The sequence below is a fragment of the Ipomoea nil genome, unplaced genomic scaffold, assembly GCF_001879475.1.
Source record: "Ipomoea nil cultivar Tokyo-kokei standard unplaced genomic scaffold, Asagao_1.1 scaffold1129, whole genome shotgun sequence".
NCBI lineage: Eukaryota > Viridiplantae > Streptophyta > Magnoliopsida > Solanales > Convolvulaceae > Ipomoea > Ipomoea nil.
In genome coordinates, this window is record NW_017617557.1 from 1231984 (window position 1) to 1241123 (window position 9140).

The following is a 9140-nucleotide window of genomic DNA, read 5'->3' on the forward strand; positions in this document are numbered from 1 at the left end:
ATTCATTTTTTTTCTTACGTCTCAATAGAAAGCTACATTGTCTGCATTCCTCGGAGATTCTGACGAGATTGTTGATGCTACACTGAAAAATAGTATTTGGATCTCGAAAGTTAGAGCTCTACTTTGACACAACTTTAACTTTTTTCACAGAGCAGTGGGAAGAAATAACAACGCATTTTAATATTAATACAACGCAGGATGATGTGGTTTTATTCAATTTGGATGACAACGTTGTACTAATCATGGTTATTGATCAATGTCATGTTGAAAAAATTTATCCTTGGTCGGTTAAATATTTCATTCATGACAGTGTGTATGATGAACTTAACGCTTTAAATATATGATACTAATAATAATGTTAACAGCTTTTGTATTTTATCTTATTATAATTATGTTTCATTTTTACTAATTATTTACTTATTTATTTAGTTAAACATCATTAATCATGTTACTAATCATTACTTATTAATTGCATTAATCATTATCCCTAAAAGAAAATAAAAAAAACAAATTTTGTACTAATTATTACTAATTATTTACTTATTTATTTAGTTAAACATCATTAATCATGTTACTAATCATTACTTATTAATTGCATTAATCATTATCCCTAAAAGAAAATAAAAAAACAAATTTTGTATTTTTTTTTAAATGTTACTAGCTCTTTCTCAACCTACTGAAACACAAAGAACCCCATTGAAGTTCGAACTCACAACCTTCCAAATGGAAGTCCAACCCGGGTACCATTAGACCACATAGTCCTGGTAACAAATTTTGTATTTGATTGTGTATAAATTTATATATCTGTATTTCATAGTGTATAATGGTATATGGTTGGTATTTTATATTTTTTTGCAATATGAAGTAATGTTGCCATTTCAAAAGACAACATCCTTTGTATTCAATTTCGCCTTTAGAAAAGACACTTTCCTTCTTTTGTATCCAAAGGAGATTTCCCTATTTTGAACACCGTGCTCCAAACTTTCTTCGATTGGCAAATGGAGCAGCCAGGAGAGAAAGACAGACGCGACCAGACGGACAGACGCCATCGCCAGAACGCAGAATGGAGAAAAAAATGGTGGTGGGTCGGCCAAAAAAAAGGTTTTTGTTTTTTGTTTCATTCGGAAAAAAATATATGACAAGAGTACATACATTCGAATTTTTCAAAAAAAATTCGTATATTTAGGAATAGTTTTCTGAGTAAAAATCATACATTCTGGAGATGTATGTATTCAGACTACATATATTTATTATTATATTTTTTTTTCGAAAAAAATATATTTCGAAATAGTCTGTTTTTCAAAAAAAAAATGTAATTTTGAATTTGTTGATGAAAAATTTTCGAAGGAATATGTATATATTTCGAAAATATGTGTATTCAATCAAAAAATATATATACAAAAATTGTACTGACATTTTGATGAAAGAATATTTTGACATACCGGAAAAAAAATATTCTATGTTATGCAGAAAATATGTATATACGCATACGAAAATATATACATCTATGAATGGTGATATTGCTTTCTATATTTAAACACAAAAACAGCCATATTGCATACAAATTGTATAGTAGAAGCACTTGCATATTAAGACATACGAATTGCATATACAAGAAAACATACGAATTGCATATTCGAATAAAGGGGATTTGTACCGTTCACCGCAACTGAGCGTGCATGCCGATAACGTGTTGTGGGAGATTACGCCCGTTGGTCATTTAGCTCCTAATCGGTGAATGCACAGTTGCAAGCAGCACAAAATAAGAAAAGTAGAGACAAGATAAGAGACAAGGTAAATGGGAGAGTTTTATTAATCTTGCATTCAAAACCTCAACTTTACAAGAAGGTATAAGCACATATATATAATGTACAATTGTAACGGAAACCATAAGTGTAGTAATAAACCTCCGACCGTTACAAGTGTTATAAACACTATAATAATGTCCACTTAATATTATTTACAACAATTCAAGACTAAATCTGCCAGAATTGATAGCATAAATTATCATTTAATTTAATATATATAACATCAATTAAAATTAATAATTTACCTCTATTAAATAACAACCATTACTACATGGACTATGGTCCACAAAAGTGTGTGGACCATAAATAAAAAATACATTTTTAAAAATATAGTTAAAGAATATTATTTTTGTACGTAAAGTATTGGAAGTACATTATTTAAACACGAAAATACATTATTTTATATATACTATCAAATAATGTGACTTTAGTACACTACAAATGTACTTTTAATATATTTAAAATATACATGATATTCATGGTCCACACAATAATTTGCCATTAAATAATCAGACCTTAATATTACAACTTCTACTATATATATATATATATATATATATATATATATATATATATATATATATATATATATATATATATATATATATATATATATATATATATATATATATATATATACTAATAAGAGCCCAAGAGAGTTAGACCTATAATGGGTAGAAAAAATGGCGGTCAAATATTTTAATCAAATGAATGGCTCAGATTGATCAGATTTTAATTTTATTCTTGAGATTTACTAATTTATTCTTAATGAATATGATTATCCGTTAACTTTTCCGTTAAATATTATCTTTTCTGTTAATTTATGTTATTTCTCCGTTAACTATTTAACTTACTCATTGATTGATTTCAATAACAAAGGTCTTAGGTTCGAACCCCATCCCAATCAAAGTTGGCATAATTAGTACTCTATTTTCCTCTTATTAAATTAAATAATAATTTAGTAGCTACAACAAAAAATAATACATATGCATTTCTTTAATTTATAATTATGTGTCTACAATGTCTTTATTCATAAAAAATTATTCATTATCAATAAATTAAATAACATAAATAAATTCATTAGTTATATTGTCTTTATTCATTATCAATAAATTAATTAAGATAAGTAATTTTATTAGTTATATTGTCTTTATTTTTCTCCAATGTAAAAATTCTTTACATTCAAATTCATCAATTGCATTCAAAAAATAATTCATCAATTGATTATATTCACTACATTGTCTATTATCTTTTTTTGTGCACTATTTTTTTAATTAAATATCAACGTTATAATAATACAAAATAATGTTATATATTTATTTACCAAGTTTTTTATTAATAGCATGAAAAAATAATATATATATATATATATATATATATATATATATATATATATATATATAATTAATTAATTAATAAAGCCAATCATATTGACTACTTGAGGGATTTGTTGACAAAGAGAGTATTCAAATCACACAACAAATTGAAGTAAAAACTATCTCGCAATGTCCTTGTTTGACAATCAGCAGCGGTTAGCGGATTATATTAGTGGATTTGACAAGCAAATTATATAAATGGTTGGTAAAAAGATATTTGAAAAAATTAGCTGTTTAAATTAACATGTAAAATGACCTAAGGGTATACATATATTTAATAATAATAATAATAATAATAATAATAATAATAATAATAATAATAATAATAATAATAATAATTGTTTAAAAAATATATAATTAAGTCAATCATATTAACTACTTGGGGGATTTATTGACAAAAAGAGTATTCAAATCACACAACAAATTGAAGTGGGAAACTAACTCGCAATGTCCTTGTTTGGTAATCAGTACTTAACTCTTTCAATATTAGTATATATTTAATACTTTATACCCTAATTTTTATTTGCTCTCCATTATGTTCCGTATTTGGTTTCAACCAAACCTATACAATTATTTTATTGACAATTATAATCAATCTTGACTATATTATCTTGCATTTGTAAATTTAGAATTACCTATTTAAATACGCAAATTCAACATTCAATTATTTATGCATGAAAAATTCTAATTTAATATTGCCTTGATACACTTTAAAGTACTTATTTAAAAAAAAAAAAAAAAAGTATTGGCATTATCCCAATCGCGCAATGCGCGTAAAAAAACTAGTATATATATCTACTATCTACTATCTACTATATATATATACTAATAAGAGTCCAAGAGAGTTAGACCTATAATGGGTAGAAAAAATGGCGGTCATAATTTTTTAATTAAATGAATGGCTCAGATTGATCAGATTTTAATTTTTTCTTAAGATTTTCTAATTTATCCTTAATGATTATCCGTTAACTTTTCCGTTAAATATTATATTTTCCGTTAAGTTCTATTAGTTCACCGTTAACTTACTCATTGATTTCAATAAGAATGGTTTTAGGTTCGAACCCCATCCCAATCAAAGTTGGCATAATTAGTATTCTATTTTACTCTTATTAAATTAAATAATAATTTAGTAGCTACAACAAAAAAAAATACATATTAATTTCTTTAATTTAGAATTATGTGTCTACAATGTCTTTATTCAAAAAAATTTATTCATTATCAATAAATTAAATAAGAGAAATAATTTCATTAGTTATATTGTCTTTATTTTTCTCTAATATAAAAAGAGTGAATTCCATTTTTGGTCATACTGTTATAGGGGTGTTTCCAATTTTAGTCCACCTTAATTTTTTTTGCCACTTTATGACCACTATTATTGAATGTGTTCCACTTTTAGTCCACCGTTAGTACTTCCATCAACAAGCCATGCAATCTAGGGGTATTTTGATCTTTCTTCTCATCCAAGACTATGTTTGACTAAAAGAAATGAGAACATTAAACCTAAAACCTAAAAAACCTCGCCGGTCCATGTTGGAACGAACGAAACGATGTAGCTTTGGCTTCCCATTCTCGTTGTTCGAAGAGCCATCTTCGAATACCGGAGGAGGAGGACGAAGCACCTGGATTAAAAGAGAAGAGACAACCATAAAAAGACCAAAATATCCGTGGATTATACAGCCTCTTGACGAAAATATTAACAGTGGACTAAAGTGGAACACATTCAATAACAGTGGTTGTAAAATGGCAAAAAAAATTAAGGTGGACTAAAATTGGAAACGCTCCTATAACAGTAGGACCAAAAATGGAATTCACTCATATAAAAATTATTTACATTTAAATTCATCAATTTCATTAGTCAAGATTGATTATAATTGTCAATAAAATAATTGTTACTCTTATTTAATTGGTGAATTTGAATGTAAATAATTGTTACTCTTATTCAATTGGTGAATTTGAATGTAAATAATTTTTATATTAGAGAAAAATAAACACAATATAACTAATGAAATTATTACTCTTATTTAATTTGTTGATAATGAATAATTTTTTTGAATAAATATATTGTAGACACATAATTTTAAATTAAAGAAATACATATGTATTATTTGTTGTTGTGGCTACTAAATTATTTTTTAATTATTTTAATTAATAAGAGTAAAATAGATTACTAATTATGAAAATTGTTTAAAATAAATGAGAAAAAGTTAATTTTAACTATAAATGATAAACATAACAGATCAGATAAAATGAAATTGAAAATATAATAGTGTATATATACCGTGAAAATATAATTTTAAAATAGTAAAAATATGTAAAAGTATTTGATCAACATTTTTTTAAAGATAAGAAATTGTTATCTCATCTTATCTCCCTGTTATGAGAGTCAAACGAGGCGTAGTCAAAATTAACATTATATTACGTCTTATTAGGCAAAATTTGTCTTTTCCGTGAAGTCTGATCTGAAGAATACCACATGGGAGATGGATTATTACTATTACTTTCGACTCTTATATAATTTATTGATAATGAATAATTTTTTTTAATAAAGACATTGTAGGGACAATGAAACGAATATAATCAATTGGTGAATTTAAACGTAAATAATTTTTATATTAGAGAAAAATAAACACAATATAACTAATAAAATTATTACTCTTATATAATTTGTTGATAATGAATAATTTTTTTAAATAAATATATTGTAGACACATAATTCTAAATTAAATAAATACATATGTATTATTTGTTGTTGTGACTACTAAATTATTATTTTAATTAATAAGAGTAAAATAGAGTACTAATTATGCCAACTTTGATTGGAATGAGGTTCGAACCTAAAACCTTTCTTATTGAAATCAATGAGTAAGTTAACGGTGAACTAACAGAAATTAACGAAAAAGATAATATTTAACGGAAAAGTTAACGGATAATCATATTCATTAAGGATAAATTAGGAAATCTTAAGGAAAAATTAAAATCGGATCAATCTGAGCCATTCATTTGATTAAAAATTTTGACCGCCATTTTTTCTACCCATTATAGCCATAATTCTAAATTAAAGAAATACATATGTATTATTTGTTGTTGTGACTACTAAATTATTATTTTAATTAATAAGAGTAAAATAGAGTACTAATTATGCCAACTTTGATTGGAATGAGGTTCGAACCTAAAACCTTTCTTATTGAAATCAATGAGTAAGTTAACGGTGAACTAACAGAAATTAACGGAAAAGATAATATTTAACGGAAAAATTAACGGATAATCATATTCATTAAGGATAAATTAGGAAATTTTAAGGAAAAATTAAAATCGGATCAATCTGAGCCATTCATTTGATTAAAAATTTTGACCGCCATTTTTTCTACCCATTATAGCCCTAACTCTCTTGGGCTCTTATTAGTATAGTAGATTTCCCATCAAAAGTATTGTAATTCTGATATGCAAAACTTTCAAATTTCAAATGTTTAAACATTAATGATTTTTAGAAAAAAAAAAAAAAAAAAACTTTTTTCAAATCCAATACATATTGGATAACGTAAAGTTTCAAAAGCAATTAATTAAGTCAAAATTCTGACATCCAAAACGATGTCGTATTCATTTGGGCGGGAAAACACTTTTTGCAGAAGTTTTTGCTATTATATAGAGTAATAATATAAGATAAGATTTCTTGAATTTAAAGTCCAAGAACACATTATCTAAGAATATCTTTAACGATCTGACCAATATATTCACTTTATCCTAGATCTAGGGTTTTTAATTTTCATTAAATTGTGAAATGCATGTCTTGGTAATCTTAATTATTTCAGGAAACCTTTCTTGTTCTGTGATTATCGGCCCTAGATTGTTGTAGATCTATGGTTTTTTCTTTCTTCTCTTTACCTACAAATGTTTGTATCTGTGATTTTATTTTTTATTTGAATATAATTGCATATTCAACAGCTAAATACATGTGTTTGAAGAAAGATAAGTATTTTGTGTATGGTGATTTTTGTCGACTGATAATAATAAAAAAAATAGAAGTAAAAATGAAATATATTTGTTGTCAGACTGAGATTTTCGCTTACTTCCTATAATACACAATCTGGTCAATTTCTTCATCTCTTTAACTGTCGAAGTATAGGACAATTTTAGCTGGTGAATGATACTATTTGATTAGAAATATTTGAGTGGTTGTTCCTTTTATAGCTAGGCTTTGAGAATAGCAATTCTTAATTAGTTGTTGTTACAGGTAATTTATCATGGGAATTCCAACAGGTTTATGAGTTTATCATTATTTATGATAGCACACAATAATTAATAGCTTAATTAGATTGTGCTTTACTGTCATTTTTAGGCAGAAATTGGAAGTTATGTTTTGTGATTTAATTTTTAAGCCTTTTTGTATAGTTTTATTGAAATTATAGTTCCTGTTATCTAATAAAAATAAAAACTGTATCCAAGTAACATAAATTTATGCATGCAGAAAATATAGTTAATCTGGAAGAGTATATATATATATATATATATATATATATATATATATATATATATATATATATATATATATATATATATATATATACTAGTAATGCGCGATTGGGATAATGTCCAATGCTTTTTTGTTAAATAAGTACTTTAAAGTATATTAAGGCAGGATTATATTGAAATTGTTCATGCATAGATAATTGAAAGTTGAATTTGCGTATTTAAATAGGTAATTTTTCTCCCAAAGGTTGAGTCCCCAACCCCAAGGGCCCCCACACTCCGACCCGACAGAGCATTGTGGGAAGTTGTAAATCACGGTGACTTAATGGTTCAGCAAACAGGGCCAAATGCTGATACGCACAAGGAATTTGCTCACTTTGGACATAATTCCCGCATTGCCGCCGCCGAGGTTCAAACCTTGGTCTCTTCTCCCAAATACTACCCACTAAACCATTGAGCTAAGCCAGTGCGAGTTAAATAGGTAATTCTAAGTTTACAAATGCAAGATAATATAGTCAAGATTGATTATAATTGTCAATAAAATAATTGCATAGGTATAGTTGAAACCAAATACGGAACATAAGGGAGAACAAATAAAAATTAGGGCATAAAATATTAAATATATACTAATATTGTTTGAGGAGATTCCGACATTAGGATTTGTGGTTAAGTTCTATTAAGACTTTAATATTAGAATTAGATTAATGGTGTAGTTATAATTCTATATTAGACTTTAATATTAGAATTAGACTAACGGTGAATTAACGGAAAAGTTAAATGGATAATCATATAATTAAGGATAAATTAGAAAATCTTAAAAGAAAAAAATTAAAACTTGAACAATATGAACCATTCATTTGATTTAATAATTTGGCGGTCATTTTTTCTACCCAATGTTAATAATTGAATAAATTCGCTGGTCAAATCCGCTAGTATAATCCGCTAACGCTAACCGCTGATTGTCAAACAAGGACATTGCGAGGTAGTTCTCACTTCAATTTGTTGTGTGATTTGAATACTCTCTTTGTCACAAAATCTCTCAAGTAGTTAATATGGTTGGCTTTATTAATTATATTTTTTTAATTCTTTCATGGTATTAATACAATACTTGGTAAATAAATATATAGCATTATTTTGTATTATAACTTTGATATTTAATTAGAAAAATAGTGCACAAAAAAGATAATAGATAATGTAGTGAATATAATCAATTGATGAATTTGAATGTAAAAATTTTTACATTTGAGAAAAATAAAGACAATATAACTAATGAAAATATTTCTTTTAATTAATTTATTGATAATTAATATTTTTTTCACTGAATAAAGACATTGTAAGGACAATGTAGCGAGTATAATCAATTAATAAATTTGAATATAAAGAATTTTTATATTGAAGAAAAATAAAGACAATATAACTAATAAAATTATTTCTCTTATTTAATTTATTGATAATGAATTTTTTTTTTGAATAAAGGCATTGTGGACAC